Source organism: Anolis sagrei, chromosome 4, assembly GCF_037176765.1.
Source record: "Anolis sagrei isolate rAnoSag1 chromosome 4, rAnoSag1.mat, whole genome shotgun sequence".
Classification (NCBI taxonomy): Eukaryota; Metazoa; Chordata; class Lepidosauria; order Squamata; family Dactyloidae; genus Anolis; species Anolis sagrei.
In genome coordinates, this window is record NC_090024.1 from 138,897,001 (window position 1) to 138,913,460 (window position 16,460).

Genomic DNA, 16,460 nt, shown 5'->3' on the forward strand with positions numbered 1-16,460 from the left:
GATGGAAAGGAAGGGGAAGGAAGGAAAGAAGGAAGGGGAAGGAGGGAAGGAAAGGGAAGGAAGGAAAGAAAAAGAAAGAAAGAAGAAAGGGGAGGGGAGGAAGGATGGAAAGGAAGAGGAAGGAAGGAAAGGAAGGGAAAGAAAGAAAGAAGGAAGGAGGGGGAAGGAAAGGAAGGGGAATGAAGGAAGGAAAGAAAGGGAAGGAAGGGGAAGGAAAAAAGAAGAAAGGGAAGGGGAGGACGGATGAAAAGGAAGGGGAAGGAAGAGAAGGAAGGAAAGAAAGAAAGGGAGGGAAGAAGGACGGATGGGTGGAAGGACGGGAGAGAAGGGTAAAGAAAGAAGAAAGGGAAGGAAAAGGGAGGAAGAATGGAAGGGGAAGGACGGGAGAGAAGGGGACAGAAAGAAGGAAAGGGAGGGGAAGGATTGAAAGGAAAGATGGGGAAGGAAGGAAGGGAAGGAACGGAAGGAAGATAGGGGAAGGGATGAAAGAAGGAAGAGGACAGAAAGACGAAAGAGAAGGGATGGGGTAGGTAGGGAGGAAGGATGGAAAGGGAAAGAAGGAGGGGAAGGAAGGAAAGATGAACGGGTCGCTCTCTCGTTGAGTGGGGCGAAGCCTTCCCTCTGATTGACCTCGATTGGGGAGCTGTTGTGGAGGGGAAAGCGTCCTTCGCGTCCTCTGGGGCCTTCGTGACCGCATTGGCCGCAAGAGCCAAACAAAGGACTTCCCCGCCGAGGTACACCAAGGCCCTGGGAAAGCCAGGCAGCCTCGGACGGCTGGCACGGCGTCACCCGGGGCGCAAAGTGGGCTTGGCCCCGCGAGGCAGGAGGAGGCACCTGCGGCTCGCTGTGCCTGGCCAGGCCTGCCCCTTTCTTCTCCCGGGCGCCCTTCCTTCCTTCCTTCCCTCCTCCCTCCTGTTGCTTCCAGTCCTGGGCTCCAGTACGACTTCCTCTTCCTTCCCGGAGCTGCCCTTGGCCCTCCTGGACACGGGCCGGGCTCCCGGATGCGGTGCTTGAGGGAGACAGAGAAAAAGAGAGAGAGAAGAGAAAGCAGACTGAGGGAAGGAGAGAGAGAGAGACAAAGGCTGGCTCTCCCTCCTCCTCCTTCTCCTCTCTTCCCTCTTCCCCCTCCTCCGCCGCCTGTTGCTGCTTCTCTCCCTTGGAGTATGAGCCAGAGGTAAGAGTTCTTTCTGTTGTTTTGTTTTGTGAGTGAGTGGGAAAGTGACCCAAGGCTTTGAGGAAGGAGAAGAGTAAACGCGAGGCCATGGCAGCCTCTCTCTCACTCCCTGGAAAGGTGAGAAGGGAGGGCTCTTGTCCTGGCCACTCTCAGACCCCCAGTTTCACAAAGCTGAGTGGAAAGGATGGGAAGGGGAGTCTGAGAGTGGAAGGGAAGGACGTGCCTGAGCTCTGCCTCTCAATGGGGCCCCTTTCCTTGCCCTCATGGGAAGGGAAGGCCAACAAACCCCTCAACTTGCCCACAAAGAGGAGGGGGGCTTCCATTTCTAATCGCCACCCCATCCGGGCATTTCGCAGTGAACAGTAGTGTAACCTTTCATGACTCCTACAAGGCTGGGCTTCCTCCTTCGTTATGATGCTTCTCTATAAGAGCATACTATGCTCAACTTTGAGGTTCACCAAACTGCCAGCCCTGTAGAAGAGATCCCCAAAGGGTTTCAGACTGATTCTCCCAACAGAAACACTCTCAAACTTCTCTAGGATTTGTTGGCAAAGATTTTCACGGCCAGGATCATTGGGTTGCTGTGGCCATGTTTCAAGAGCATTTTCTCCTGACATTTGGCCTGCACCTGTGTCAAGCATTCTCAGAGGTCTGTTGGAAATGAGGCAAGTGGGGTGTATATTTATTTATTTATTATACTAGCCGTCCCCTGCCACGCATTGCTGTGGCCCACATGGGGGTTCTGTGTGGGAGGCTTGGCCCAATTCTGTCGTTGGTGGGGTTCAGAATGCTCTGTGATTGTATGTGAACTATAAATCCCAGCAACTACAACTCCTAAATGTCAAGATTCTATTTTCCCCAAACTCTACCAGTGTTCACATTTAGACATATTGAGTATTCGTGTAGAGTTTGGTCCAGATCTATCATTGTTTGAGTCCACAGTGATCTCGGGTGAACTACAACTCCAGAACCAAAGGACACTGCCCACCAAATCCTTCCAGTATTTTCTGTTGGTCATTGGAGAACTGTGTGCCAAGTTTGGTTCAATTCCATCATTGGTGGGGTTCAGAATGCTCTTTGATTGTAGGTGAACTATAAATCCCAGCAACTACAACTCCCAAATGACAAAATCATTTTTTTTTAGTGAAGGACATACATTGGGTTGTTAGGTGTGTTGTGTCCCAATTTGGTGCCAATTCGTCCGGTGGTTTTTGAGTTCTGTTAAGTCCACAAACGAACATTACATTTTTAAAATATAGATTTATACCCACTTGCTTCTCACACACACACCCCGAAGAGGGTCTCAGGGCAGCCTCACAAAAACATCATACAGTGTCATCATAATAAAACAATCAACAGTACATTCAAATCAAGTCAAATCATTTATTTCGGTCATTGACCAGCACAGGAAATGGTCACATTTTCATACAAACTTGGTATGTTTGGTACATTAAAAATATAAATATAACTACTGAAGCACAATATGGGTGAGGGAGCGGAAGGGGAAACAGGTTAAAAACATATAATGCCTAGATTCATCACCAAATTGTAGATTCGGGGAAGAAGATTACTGGACACACATTTAACTCTGGTTTCTCTTCAGATCATATAAATCTTTTACAACAGTACATTAAAATATTAAGATATTAAAACAATAAATAAAACAATTGATTAACACACGCCAATTATAATCAGAGTCTAAAACCCAGCCCGGGTCAAATCATTGTCATAATCATTGCACCCTGGTCATTCCACAGATATATAAACCCATTTTCCTACTTCCAACAGACCTCACTACCTCTGAGGATGCTTGCCATAGATGCAGGCGAAATGTCTGGAGAGATTGCCTCTAGTACATGGCCATAAAGCCCGAAAAAACCTACAACAACCCAGTGATTCCAGCCATGAAAGCCTTCAACAATACATTGCCATAAGTGTTAAAATCTTCTTTCACTTGCTGCTCACTAATCGAACGCTTGGTCCCAAAGCCAGGTTTTGATTTTTCTTTTAAAAGACAGGAGGGAGGTAGCCACTTTGATGTCTCTGGGGAGAGCTTTCCACAGGTGGGGGGCCACTGATGAGAAGGCCCTGACCCTTATCCCCACCAAATGTGATTGCAATGCCGGTAGGGTCGAGAGCAGGGCCTCCCCAGATGATCTTAAGTTTCGTGATGGTTCGTACCAGGAGATACATTTGGACAGGTAGTCTGGGCCAGAACCATTTATATATCTGTGGAATGCCCAGGGTGGGGGAGAGAATCCTTGTCTGTTGAAGCAAGTATAAATGTTGCCATTAGCAAGCTTGATTCGCATTGAGTAGCCTTCCATGATACGCTACTCAATGGTGCAGCAGGTTAAACCGCTGAGCTGCTGAACTTGCTGACCAAAAGGTTGGTGCTTCGAATCCGGGGAGTAAGGTGAGTTTCCACTGTTAGGCCCAGCTCCTGCCAACCTAGCAGTTCAAAAACATTCAGATGTGAGTAGATCAATAGGTACCGCTTCAGTGGGAAGGTAATGACACTCCATGCAGTCAAGCCAGCCACATGACATTCCATAATGCCAGCTCTTTGGCTTAGAAACGGTGATGAATACCACCCCCCAGAATCGTATACGACTAGACTTAAAATTAGGAGAAACCTTTACCTTTGCCTTTAGCCTTGTAGTTACAAAGTTAATCAGTGTTGTGTTGTCAAAGGCTTTCATAGCTGGAATCACCAAGTTGTGGTGAGTTTTTCAGGCTGTATGTTTATGTTCCAGTAGCATTCTCTCCTGACACTTCACCTGCATCTGTGGCTGACATCTTCAGAGGTTTGTTCACAGATGTAGGTGAAACGTCAGGAGAGAATGTTACTGGAACATGGCCATACAGCCCAAAAACTCACTGCAACTCAGTTACGTGTTGTGGCCTTGAGGCAGTCTTTGCTTGAGAGGTGTTAGCTAGCATTTGGTTGTTTGTTGTCTGGAATTCCCCTGTTTTTCAGTGTTGTTCTTTAATTGCTGTCTTGACTCTGTTGTTTTAAAATACTGGTAGTCAGATTTGTTCAGTTTCATGGTTTCCTCCTTTTTGTTGAAATTGTCCACATGCTTATGGATTTCAAAGGCTTCTCTGTGTAGTCTGACATGATGATTGTCAGAGTGGTCCAGCATTTCTGTGTTCTCAAATAATTTATCGGAGCAGGAAGCAGGAACTTCATAAATCACCCTGAGGGATTACTTTAACAAAGAGGAAGATATTTGTTCATCAGAGCGGGAGGGAGAGGGAGCCCATTGTTTAAATGTTCTTCTGAGGCCAGGTCAAAAATACAAAGGGATCTAAGAAGCCACTTTGCACCACATTAGGCCTGCGTACCACCATTATTCCAGGCTGCAGCAGAGCTTTCCAAACATTCCCAGCTGGTGGCACACGCTTTTTAAACATGCATCATTTTGCAACACCATAATTCAGTTTTACTAGCAACCTTTATAAGAAATACAGTGTTCCCTTGCTACTTCGCGGTTTGCTTTACAAGGACTGGCTGTTTTGTGGATTATCAAAAAAAAATTTACATTTCAGAAAGGGAGACTGGTGTGCGGCCCCTCATGTCCTGTCACCTTTTTTTTTGCTCATTCCTTAATGTATAAATAATTTATAAATATTACAATTAATATAGCATCCCTACTTTGTGGATTTTCACTTATTGCGGGTGGTCCTGGAACGTAACGCCCCGCGATAAGTCAAGGAACACTGTTTGTACACTGTCAAAACAAAATGTATAGGGAGATAACATGTCTCAAGAAAGTCTTTCAGTGATATATATATTAAAAAATATATGATTTATAAGATAATGACATACATATCCAATTTTTTTGTCATTTCTCATTACGTTCATACAGCATATATTAACGTGTCACGACACAGTTTGGAAAGCTCTGGTCTACAGTATGGCCTCCATATCTGCAAGATATGCAGAACCATAGATAATAGTGAATCCTGTTGAAATGAAGGTCCTACATAGGACCTAAGAATTCCTAGAGATGATATACTTTGTCAGACAAGGATACATGAAACCACAGATATACAATATAGGGGTTGTGCTGTAAATGAATACCACTTCACAGAATCTCCAGCAGAGGTCTGTCACATAATTGCAGCATAACTTTTTAATTGCTGACTTTCCCCCTGCAAAACCCTCAATCTGCTACTGAGCTCTAGTCCCACCTTTTAATAATCTAACCTTAGTTTGCCTTAGCCAGGATTCACTAAAAGTATCCATGTATGATGCATATTATTGTTAATACTTTTTTGCTGCATTCACCTTTCACATTTGTTCACAAGTTAAAAGATTTAGGATTGGGTGATCCTTGAGGTTTCAGGTTAACTGGTTAGAACTGAGCAGGTGTTATACACACAAATTTACTGTTTACCTGTGGTTACACTTGCTAGTGTCTGGGGGAAAATGGCCTCCTTGGGAATTTGCTAAGTCCTGAAGATGATTGGGGCCCTTTCCACACAGCTGAATAAAATCCCACTTTTTCTGATTTGAACTGGGATATATGGCAGTGTGGCCTCAGATAACACAGTTCAAAGCAGATATTGTGGGATTTTCCACCTTGATATTCTGAGTTATATGACGATGTGGAAGGACTCTGGGTGTACCTCACCCAAACTTTACCATAGCATTGTATTGGAGGTTCTAGTAAATTCCTAAAGAAGATTCTTCTCTAGGTTCTCCAATGCAATTCTGGGACTAGAAGTGAGGTAATAAATGATGTACCATTTTTATCCATGGTTTCATGTAACCACAGTTCAGCTGGAAACATAACCTACTGTATGTTATTACATAGAAGCATGGCTAGTGAATTCTCCATTTCCCCTGTATAGCACAGGCCTTCTGCTTTCCTTGGGTTTTTACTCTTTCTCCCCCCCCCCCCTATAAACTACTCCCCATCTCTGTTGTTAGGAAAACAAAGGTCTCTTCCAAACAGCTGAATATAATCCCACACAATCTGCTTTGAAATAGAATATATGGCAATGTGGACTCAGATAATCCAGTTCAAAGTAGATATTGTGGGATTTTCTGCCTTGATAGCCTGGGTTATATTGCTGTGTGGAAGAGCTCAGAGATTACAGGTTAGAAAAAACACTTTGTAGTTGACTTCTAGCCTTTCTCTATCATTCTAGAAATGAAAAGCTGAAGTGTTTTCTTTCCTTATCACCCCATATGGTAAAGCTAACAAAGCTCAACTCCCTGTGGAAATAAATCTTGTACAGCTTCTTATCTTCAACTTATTTTGTTTCTTATTTTCACTGTCTGAAGTTATAACAGATCATATCAAAATGCTGTACTACATTGGATAATCTTGTTTGAATAACCCAAGATAAAGTTATACCTGTCCTTACTACCGACTACCTACTACTAGAGAAGTCGGCGATGCTGGGGAAAATGGAAGGAAAAAGGAAGAAGGGCCGACCAAGGGCAAGATGGATGAATGTTATCCCTAAAGTGACTGGCTTGACCTTGAAGGAGCTGGGGGTGGTGACGGCCAACAGGGAGCTCTGACGTGGGCTGGTCCATGTGGTCACAAAGAATCGGAAGCGACTGAACTAATGAACAACACTACCTTAAATGAGCTTTGCTTCCTTAATACAAGTAGGGTTTAATGCCCTGCTGGTTGTGGACCTGGGAGCTTCTAATTACCCTCATTACTTCTCAAGGCCTTTATACAAAGCCATAGGCCAGAAACTATGTTGACAACCTGTTCTGAGTCCTTGGACTGAGTTCTTGTCGTATGTAGAACCAAAAAATAATTTAAAAACTAGTAAAAGATTTCGTGGCACAGAATGTGTATTACACAGAGGAAAGTTGTCTTGTTCTGTATCTTTTTTTCTTTATTGGCTGCTAACAGAATGTTTGAACAGCTTTGTGTATTGGTACTCCTTCATAGTGGCCACTTCATGTAGGGAGCAGTTTTTATTTTGTCCTCCTCATTCCTTGGCTATGCGTAAATGTATGGCATGCGTATAAAAAAAAGGTATGCAGGGGAGGTCTGTGTCTCTCTGTGTAAAAAAGTTTCCTAAGGGAAACTTTATAATAAACTTTATTTATATTCTGCCTTATCTTCCCTTGGTCCCATTACTTCTCAGACAGGTTTGGTGGGATGAAAAGGGAGGTTGTTAGTGGCTGCTTCCAGGCTTTGAAATTTCCTACCTGGGAGACACTCTCATTGTGCTGGCAAAGGAAGACTATTCTAGTCTGAGAGACTTTTAGGAATTATCTGTAGTTGGCTTTTGATTGTGTTTAATGGGCCCTTGCTATCCACAGATGTTTGGTCTCAGGATTCCCCGTGGATATCAAAATCAGTAGGTGTTCAAGATCCTTTATATCCAATGGCAGAGTAAAGTGGTCTGGAGGAATCTCAGTGCAGGCAAAGGCCATTCCCCTTCTTGGCCATTTGGGGGACAAAGGGCAGCAAATGGGATTTATGAACAAATATAATGCACCATTGTTAGCACCATAAAGGAAGGTGTTTGGAGAGATCCGCTATTTGATAGGCTTTGAGAAAGGTCGCAGGTTCAAATCCAGGGAGTGGCATGAGATTCCACTGTCAGCCCCAGCTTCTGTCAACCTAGCAGTTTGAAAACATGCAAATGTGAGTAGATCAATAGGAACAGCTCCGGCGGGAAAGTAATAGCGCTCCATGCAGTCATGATGGCCACATGACCTTGGAGGTGTTCATAGACAATGCCAGCTCTTTGGCTTAGAAATGGAAATGAGCACCAACCCCCAGAGTTAAACATGACTTGACTTAATGTCAGGCGAAAACCTTTACCTATAAGAGAGATCGGGTGCAGATTTTTGCATAGCATTCCAAATGTAATCACGCCATAGATTTACACATGATTCAGAAGAAACTGAAAGCAAGACTGCAAGTCTTACTTTCAGTTCCTTTTCTAATTATGCCCATTATGGAATTTGCTCCCGCTGCCCTCTATATGGCATTTGCACACTGGCTTGACCTTTGCCCTGAGTTATTCATAAAAACCACAGTATCTCTTTCTTAGTCATTTGCAGTCACTGCCAGCTCAGATTCCATCAGTTCTAATATTTGTAAAGTTGGGGGTTTTGCCCCAGTGTTCATGATTGTGTCCTAACTAATTAATGCTTAACTTCCAAATTATTTTTCTGTTCTTCATGTGCATCTCTAACACCACAATAGAACATTCTGTAATGGCTACAATCTGGGAGAGAATGGGCATGAGCTCTTCTGCTCGTCACACTGAGTTGTTAGGGTAGGGGTAAGGGACAGAGGAGCCATATATGTCTTCTTGGATCCATTAAAGGAAATATTGGCTGTGGATGGAAATAATAAATGTATAGAGGAAAATCTGAAATTGAGTTAATATGCACAAAATGATCAAGGAATGTAATCTCCACAAGACATCTTGTATTAGGTCAAAACTGGAAAAGTGGGGCTGTTTTGCTATTCAGGGTAAGCTCCCTGCTCTTATGTAGGGTTCGCTGACAAAAAGTAATCTTTGCTTGAATGACTGCCTTTTTGATCTGGGTGGAAAAATATTTCTAGTTAAGTTTCTCAGAAGTTGGGAGGTGGAGGATGTTTATTTTGCTTAGCCCTTACTGTCCCTGGTTCACTGAACAATCGTTCAATAATATTTGATGAGGGTGGCGTTCCTCCAAGAACCAAGATTTGGAGAGCTCACAAAGTATTGTGTCTGTTTAATATTACAGTGAAGTACAAATATACCACTTTAGAGTTTATCACAGATTACGTGAGCAAAAGACACCAGATTCTGTCTGATCTTCGAAACTAACCAGGGTCATCTGTGTTTAGTATGTGGATGGGAGACCACCAATGCATAGCAGGTGCTGTAAGCTATATTTCAGAAGAAAGAACGGATGAAACCACCTCTTGAATATATCTTGCCTAAACATAACTAGGAAATTCATGGGGTTGCCATAAATCAGCAGGAAACTTGAAGGCACATACAATTGCAATAAGTATGCCAAAGAATTTGAACAAGAGTTTGTTCACATGCTATTAAGCTTTGGAAACGAGCAGTAAATAATCCACTCAGCAGGCGAAGTGTCTATTAATTGCATGAATAAACAAGCTGTTCAGAAATGCTTGTATACACTATGTGGAAGTACTCGTTTTCCTATAAAATGTGATGTAAATGTGACATTGATGAGGGTCCTGAGATACGCAACATACCACTAATATGGAAAGCTAATTTCCAAAGTTCTTTCCAACTGTTGTCATGCAGAGAAGGGAGCAAATGGATGTATAGATTAAAGGGAGAGCTATATATGTAAAGATAGTTGGAGACAATATGTTGGTATGGATTGCAAGAGATCCACATGCTTCAATCAAGGAGTGGCTCATTAATTATTCAACCCATATAAATACTTGCTAGGCATTTTATTAGCATAATTGAGGTCATAATCCCATTGATACTATCTAACTAACTGTCAGTTATGCTAAGTCTTTTCTTGGGCCTTGTGCAAGGATGTGTCCAGTATCTTGCACAGTGATCTTTTCAAAGCTGGGCAGCTATAGCCAAAGATTCTTGAGAGCACTGGAAAGCCAAACAGTAGTTGAGAGAGGGTAGAGCTGCCCTTCGGTGTTCTCTAGCTGAAAAAGAAGGAAACGTCATTGGGCCCTTCCACACAGCCCTATATCCCAGAATATCAAGGCAGAAAATCCCACAATATCTGCTTTGAACTGTGTTATCTGAGTCCACTCTCAGATAATGTGGGATTTCCTGCCTTGATATTCTGGGATATAGGGCTGTGTGGAAGGGCCCATTGTCCTGAATATCTAGACGTCCAGGAGTTCAAAGGGTGCTCCTTTCACAGGCTGTACAACCTCAGTTTTGGGGCATGTGGATTGTGCTTTGACTTGACCCACTCTTTAGCACGTGCACAGCTGGAGAAGGGAAGAGCTGGAAGTCCCAGAACCAATAGTTGAATAACATAATGACTGTAGGTGGCCACATTTATCAGCTGATTATAAGGAATAGAATTTTTGATTTAGGCCAGAAGGTGGACAGTATCCATATCTGCTATTTCCAACTGCAGTGGTTGAAACAAAGGGGTTCCATGACTGTTCCACTTGTTTAGAGTGCAACATCACAATCCGAAACTTGAGTGAACTTGAAACTAAATCCAGTTGTTACTCCTGATTAGAGGAGACCCATAAAACTTCAGTGTTGGCTTACCACATTCTGATATAAATTCCAATTAGAGTAAACATTTAGGTTTAGGCCTTAATGGTTATATCTTTGTGGAATGACAACAATATTTCTTATATACTAAGATTGCTGATCCATTCAGTTCCAAGAGCTTTAGGGATTAAATTTGACTGAGGAAAAGAAAGAAGAGCAAAAGGAAGACGATTAGGTTGAAGGTGAATAAGGTAGGGAAGTATTTGCACACATGTAGGCTTAATTTCACAAGGGGATAAAAAATGAGGACTGAAGCAATATGAAATTTGTGGAGTTATGTAGGTCAGCAGAAGTGACAGACATTGCGTAAATATTCTGGATAGCAACATCAGGCATAAGACCACAGAAAACAAAGGTGAAATCAGCCTAAGTGGTGGTGCCAGTTTTTTCTTATTCCAGTTGGCGGACCCTGTGTTCAAAATGAAACAGAAAACCTTTTCCCTCATCCAGGACAATACATTAATTTATCACATCGAGCTGCTGAACTTTGGCATCAACATAAAAGCTTCTGTCAGATTTGAAACCCATTGTGTGAAACACCAGCTTTCCTCTATTTAAAGAAAGGGAAAAGTGGGTTCATATTTCAGACAGAAGCTTCTTGGGTTATTCATTGTTTTCTGCCTTTTCCAAAGCCCAGTTCCAAGTGAAAGGAACACCCTCCTATTCTCCTTGCAAAGTTCTCAGGCCCATGCAGATGCCAGACCATAATTGTGGGCACCATGTCAAATACCAGTCCTTTCTGAAATAAACTACTTCAGACGTTGTGAGGTGGAAGGCCTTCATGTTAGCAATTAGATGGTAGTCTGCAGCGATTCCATCTTTTTCTTCTTAATGGATTTTCCTGGGTAAGAAAAAAAAGTAGTAATGGAAAAACAGTTGAGGGTTGTGAGTCAAGGGCCATGTTGTCTGAAGCCCTTAAAACAGTCCGTGTAAAGATCCAAGGCTGTTGTTTGATAAAACTTCCATCTGGAAGAGTTCATTGGGGATGTGGGTATCTCCAGTAACAGCAACAGTCCACCCTCCTTTTCTACATCTTTATCATCTAACACAGATCCTCTGAGAGGGAAAGTTGATCCCGGGTGTTTTCTACCAATATACTTATCTTTTATGACTGCCTCTTCCCCAGCTTAGCAACCTGGTGTGCTTGTTTGCTTTCGCTGAATACGAAATCCTTTCCTTTTAAATTACTGTTTGCCTTTAGCCTGGAGGTTTTTCTCATCTGCTTTTCCCCGAGTTGCTAAACACATGCTGCAACAACTTTGTTAATTAACAACTTTTGCCACTTGCTAGATGTTGAGAAAGGACAAAGGGTGATTCTGCATTTTGGTCTTCTTATGCAATTTATCACCACCTTGCATCCCACCCATGGGAGAAAAGTGGGATAAAAATAAATAAATAATAAAAATAATTTAATGGTGGCTTAGGATGACTTCCACTTATGTTGTTGTTGTTGTTCATTCGTTCAGTCGTCTCCGACTCTTCGTGACCTCATGGACCAGCCCACGCCAGAGCTCCCTCTCAGCTGTCACCACCCCCAGCACCTTCAAGGTCAGTCCAGTCACTTCAAGGATGCCATCCATCCATCTTGCCCTTGGTTGGCCCCTCTTCCTTTTACCTTCCACTTTCCCCAGCATAATTGTCTTCTCTAGGCTTTGCCGTCTCCTCATGATGTGGCCAAAGTACTTCAACTTTGTCTCTAGTATCCTTCCCTCCAGTGAGCAGTCGGGCTTGATTTCCTGGAGGATGGACTGGTTGGATCTTCTCGCAGTCCAAGGGACTCTCAACTTATAACTCTTCCACTTATAATCTTCCGTTACTTCTCACCATGCTGGAATTGCTACATGGTGTCTTTTGACTGATAGCAACAAAATGAATTCTTGTGGAAGTATCCAAGGTACCACAGACTGAAATTAACAGGCTTTAGTGGATTTCAATATTCAGTCTGGCCTTTCAAATAACTTTGTTTGTGTCAATCATTTTAGTGAGTCTACAGTTTTTAAAGTATGTTTCTAAACTGTCTTGAATACTTTAAGAATAAAAATGTAATAAAATAAAAACAAGTTCCCAGATCTTTTATTTGAAAACCAAATAATTTTGAAGGTTTTTTTGCAATTTGGGATTTATTCCATATGAAATGCGCACTTAATTGTTTTGTACAGAAAACAGCATTTTTGCATGAAAAATAATAATAAACATCAGGAGAGATTACCTCTAGAACATGGCCATACAGTCCACTAAAAATCTACAACAACCCAGTGACTCCAGCCATGAAAACCTTTGACAATACAATAATATTTTAGTGCAAAAATAGTTATTCATCACATGTACATTTTCAATATAATATTATCTCCATACCCATTACAAAATCAGGGATATGTTTCTTTTCTATTTGCAGTGCAGTTTTCTTTTCTTGCTGCCTTTTATCTGCTAAGCAGTTTTACTTTTTTTGCTGAGTCCTGTCTTGTCATGACATGTCCATGATATCACAGTATCAAATTAATCATCTTGGCTTTTGGGGAGAATTCAGATTTGATTTGCTCTAGGAACTCTGTATATGTATTTTGGGCAGTCTGTACTATCCACAGAATTCTTCTCCAACACCATATTTCAACACAACAGGTATCTTATCAGTTCTTTTTTAATATCCCGTATACATAGAAATCAAAAAATTGCATGGACAGTTCTGACTGATATTCAGTGATACATTTGTGTCTCTGCACTTGAGCTTGAGAACATGTTTTTCTCTCAATCTCATACTTTCACAGTGGACTAAGTAAAGATAATTATAATGATGGTGACAACAATAGTTCCTACTTTGACAGTTTGTTGTGAACATAGCTAGTAATATCACTAGCCAAGCCATTCTAGTAACGTAGAGTTTGCCCACTCTTAACGTACCATATTATTGTTTTTATTCATTACCGACCTATATAAGGCATCTGTGATGAACACTGTATTCTGAACACATCTAAGAAATCATACAAAAGACTGAAAAATACACAGGGTTTTGTTTTCCAAACTCATGTTTATATATATATATTTAAACAGTCCTCAGTTAGTCAATTTTATAAGATAAGTCATTAAGAAGACATACTATAAGTACTTTCTAAATAATTTTTTGGATGACTTGGCTAGGCAACTAACTATTCTGATTTGGCCATTGACTCACCTCAAAAAGTCAGTATTGAGTTACCACATTTTGCCGATCTCAGATTTCAATACATGGCTGAAACCTCACCTGAACTATAGCACAAAGATGCTGACATTCATGTACTTAAGTCTAGTTTTGCTCTCCAGGATACCTTTAACTTGTTAATACAAGTGAAGGAATTTAGCTTACATAGTGTATAGTAACTGTTTATCATGAAATTTTGCATTCAGCCAACTACTTACTATCTGCAGGTTGGGCTGGGCTAAGGACTAGGCTGAACAGAGCTAGGTTTCATATGATAAGTCTGTGTGTTCTCATCTGTCTTCAAATAGATAGAAAGTGACATAGACATTAGGTTGCTGTGAGTTTTCTGGGCTCTATGACCATGTTCCAGACATAGACATTTTTTTAGCACAACTATTGTTGGCTGACATTTTTGGCAGGGGCGAGACAAATGCTCCCCAGGAACATCTTTGTGGTCCTCAGGAGCAAGTTTGAATATTTTAAAAAATGTTCTCAAACTCCATTTGGAAGAATTATGCCTGTCCCTAGTAAATCCAGGGGGTATTTGGAAGCCAAGCATTTTGTGATTTTTTTAAGTTGCAGGAGGGGCCTGGCCCTTTTTTTATAAAATAAAATAGAAAACAAAGGGAAGAAAGTGATTAGTCTTAGTTTATCAATTTATTTTTCAATCATCTAGTTTGTCTAGGTGATTGATAAATGTGGGTTATGTTTTGCTAAGGCTATAGATCAGAACTTTCCAAACTGTGTGTCAGGACACACTAGTGTGTTCCATGTAGTCCCTAGGTATGTCACGTGAAAAACGCTCCCCCCTCCCACAAATAAAATGTAGGTACTTTTATAATCCACACAATCTGTTGATTGAATTGCAGAAATTGCCACTAAAATGGATAAGTTTCTAATTAAGAAAAGAAAATCTGTAGACAGTAATGTTTGTGATGAACCACACAGAGAGTCTACAGAAGAAATGACACAAGAACCAACTGTAGTACATAAGTGTAAAGGAAAAAAAATGAAACTAGTTTTTACAGTAAATGAAACACACACACACAATATATTATATGAAACCTATATATATTGTACATTATTTAATATATGTGGCATATTGTATAAAATGAAACTTTTATAAAGTGTTGCTTTAATCCCCATTTTGCCAGTAAAACTGAATTACCATATTGCAAAAGGATGCATGTCTAAAAAGTGTGTCACCAACATGAAAACTTTGGAAAGCCATGCTAAAGTCATCTGACATTCTGAGGTATGTTCACATGAGATACAAACAGTGGTCTAGTGTTCAATACTCAATAATTCACACTTGTGGTGGTGGAGGCTAAAAAAAGTATGAAAATTTCACAGTTGGTTTATTGTAAAAGTGTAAATTGTATCACCCTCCAGATGTCGTTGGACTGCAAGTCCCAGCAACATGTGTCAGCATAGCTATGGGGAATGCTGAGAGCCGTCATGATTCTCAGCCCAGATTTATTGAGTTGTCTGACAATGGGCAGCTTTCCTTTTTTCTGTTTGTTCAGTTTGCTCCCTCCCAGTAAACCAAAGAAAGAAGCCCAGATTCTTTCTGCCTCAGTTACCAAATCCAATTTAGAAAGCCCTTATTTTATTCTTCAGATGCCTGTTTTCTTATTTCTGAATACGTTTCCTACATACTGGATTACACATTGAAATAACTACAAAGTACCTTTATAGATAATCTAGTCCACTCCCCTGCTAAAGTAGCAAAACCTGTATCATGGCATCTCTGATAGGTGACAGTCCACTTAGCCTGTTTTATTCTGCAGATGTCAAAAGTGCATTCCAGTGAAAGAGATCAAGTATGTGCATGTTGGCTTTTACTATAATCTCTTTCCATCTCCATTTGTTTGTTGAGTCTGAAAGTCTCTATGGTGCTGTGGAAGTTCCAACTGAATAGAACTACTGAGTTCAAGTGACTGGAATCCCTAAAGTATCAGTGTTCACAATCAGGAGAGCTTTACAACCATACTCAGCACATGAAAGTCTGGAACGTTACCTTGGCATACATGTCTTTAGTGAGCAGTGCAAATATGTACAAACCTCAGTGTGCCGTTGTGTCCTATACACAAACAGACAAATATCTGCCTAATACTACAGATGTTATGCAATAGATGCGGCAGATCCTTTTCAGTATCATAGTCAAACATGAATAGTTGGCCAGCGGCATAAGAAAGATTATTTAGTGTTTGTTAGGTCCTGTAGCATGACATAGTGGGTTGAGTATTGCATTAGGATTTTGAAAGACTTGGGTTAAATCCTTTCTTAGCCATGCAAATCCAGTTGGCGATCTTGAGTAGGTGACACTTTTTCAAAAGGGTAGCAATGACAAACTATCTCTAAATAAATTTTGCCAAGAAACCCAATGATATGTATTATAATAAGATTACGTTTTCTTGAACATGTGTAACGATTTCACAATGTAGGTATTTTACACTTTATCCTGGTACTGTATTTCTTCAGTTCTAAAACAATCTCCCCCTCCCCCCCCCCCCATATAAATATCTCTAAAAATGAAACACGTCTTAGAATCACAGGTGTATCTTATATATTGGTGGTGGTGCTGAAATGTGTCTTACAACTGAAGAAATAGAGTAGTTCAAGGATATCGAGACTTCTGGGAGCAGAATGCACACATAGCAATTTTTATATAGTGATCTTATATATTTTAGGAGGAGCATCTGGTGATGCAATGGGTTAAACCCTTGTGCCAGCAGAACCACTGACCGACAGGTCAGCAATTCGAATCCAGGGAGAGCAGATTGCGCTTCCTCTGTCAGCTTCAGCTCTCCATACAGGGACATGAGAGAAGCCTCCCACAAGGATGGTAAAACATGAAAACATCCAGGCGTCCCCCTCCATGCAGAC

The 16,460-nt window shown here is 41.3% G+C and overlaps 1 protein-coding gene across 1 annotated transcript in view; it reads left to right on the top strand.

Moving 5' to 3' along the window:
- Nucleotides 1-592: 592 nt before the first annotated feature.
- The window catches only part of RIN2 (Ras and Rab interactor 2), an 83,083-nt gene continuing 67,215 nt past the window's right edge, over nucleotides 593-16,460 (top strand). Inside the window, exon 1 of the mRNA XM_060774092.2 lies at nucleotides 593-1,174. The gene's annotated coding sequence lies outside the window, so the exon portion shown is untranslated. The remainder of the gene's footprint in view (nucleotides 1,175-16,460) is intronic.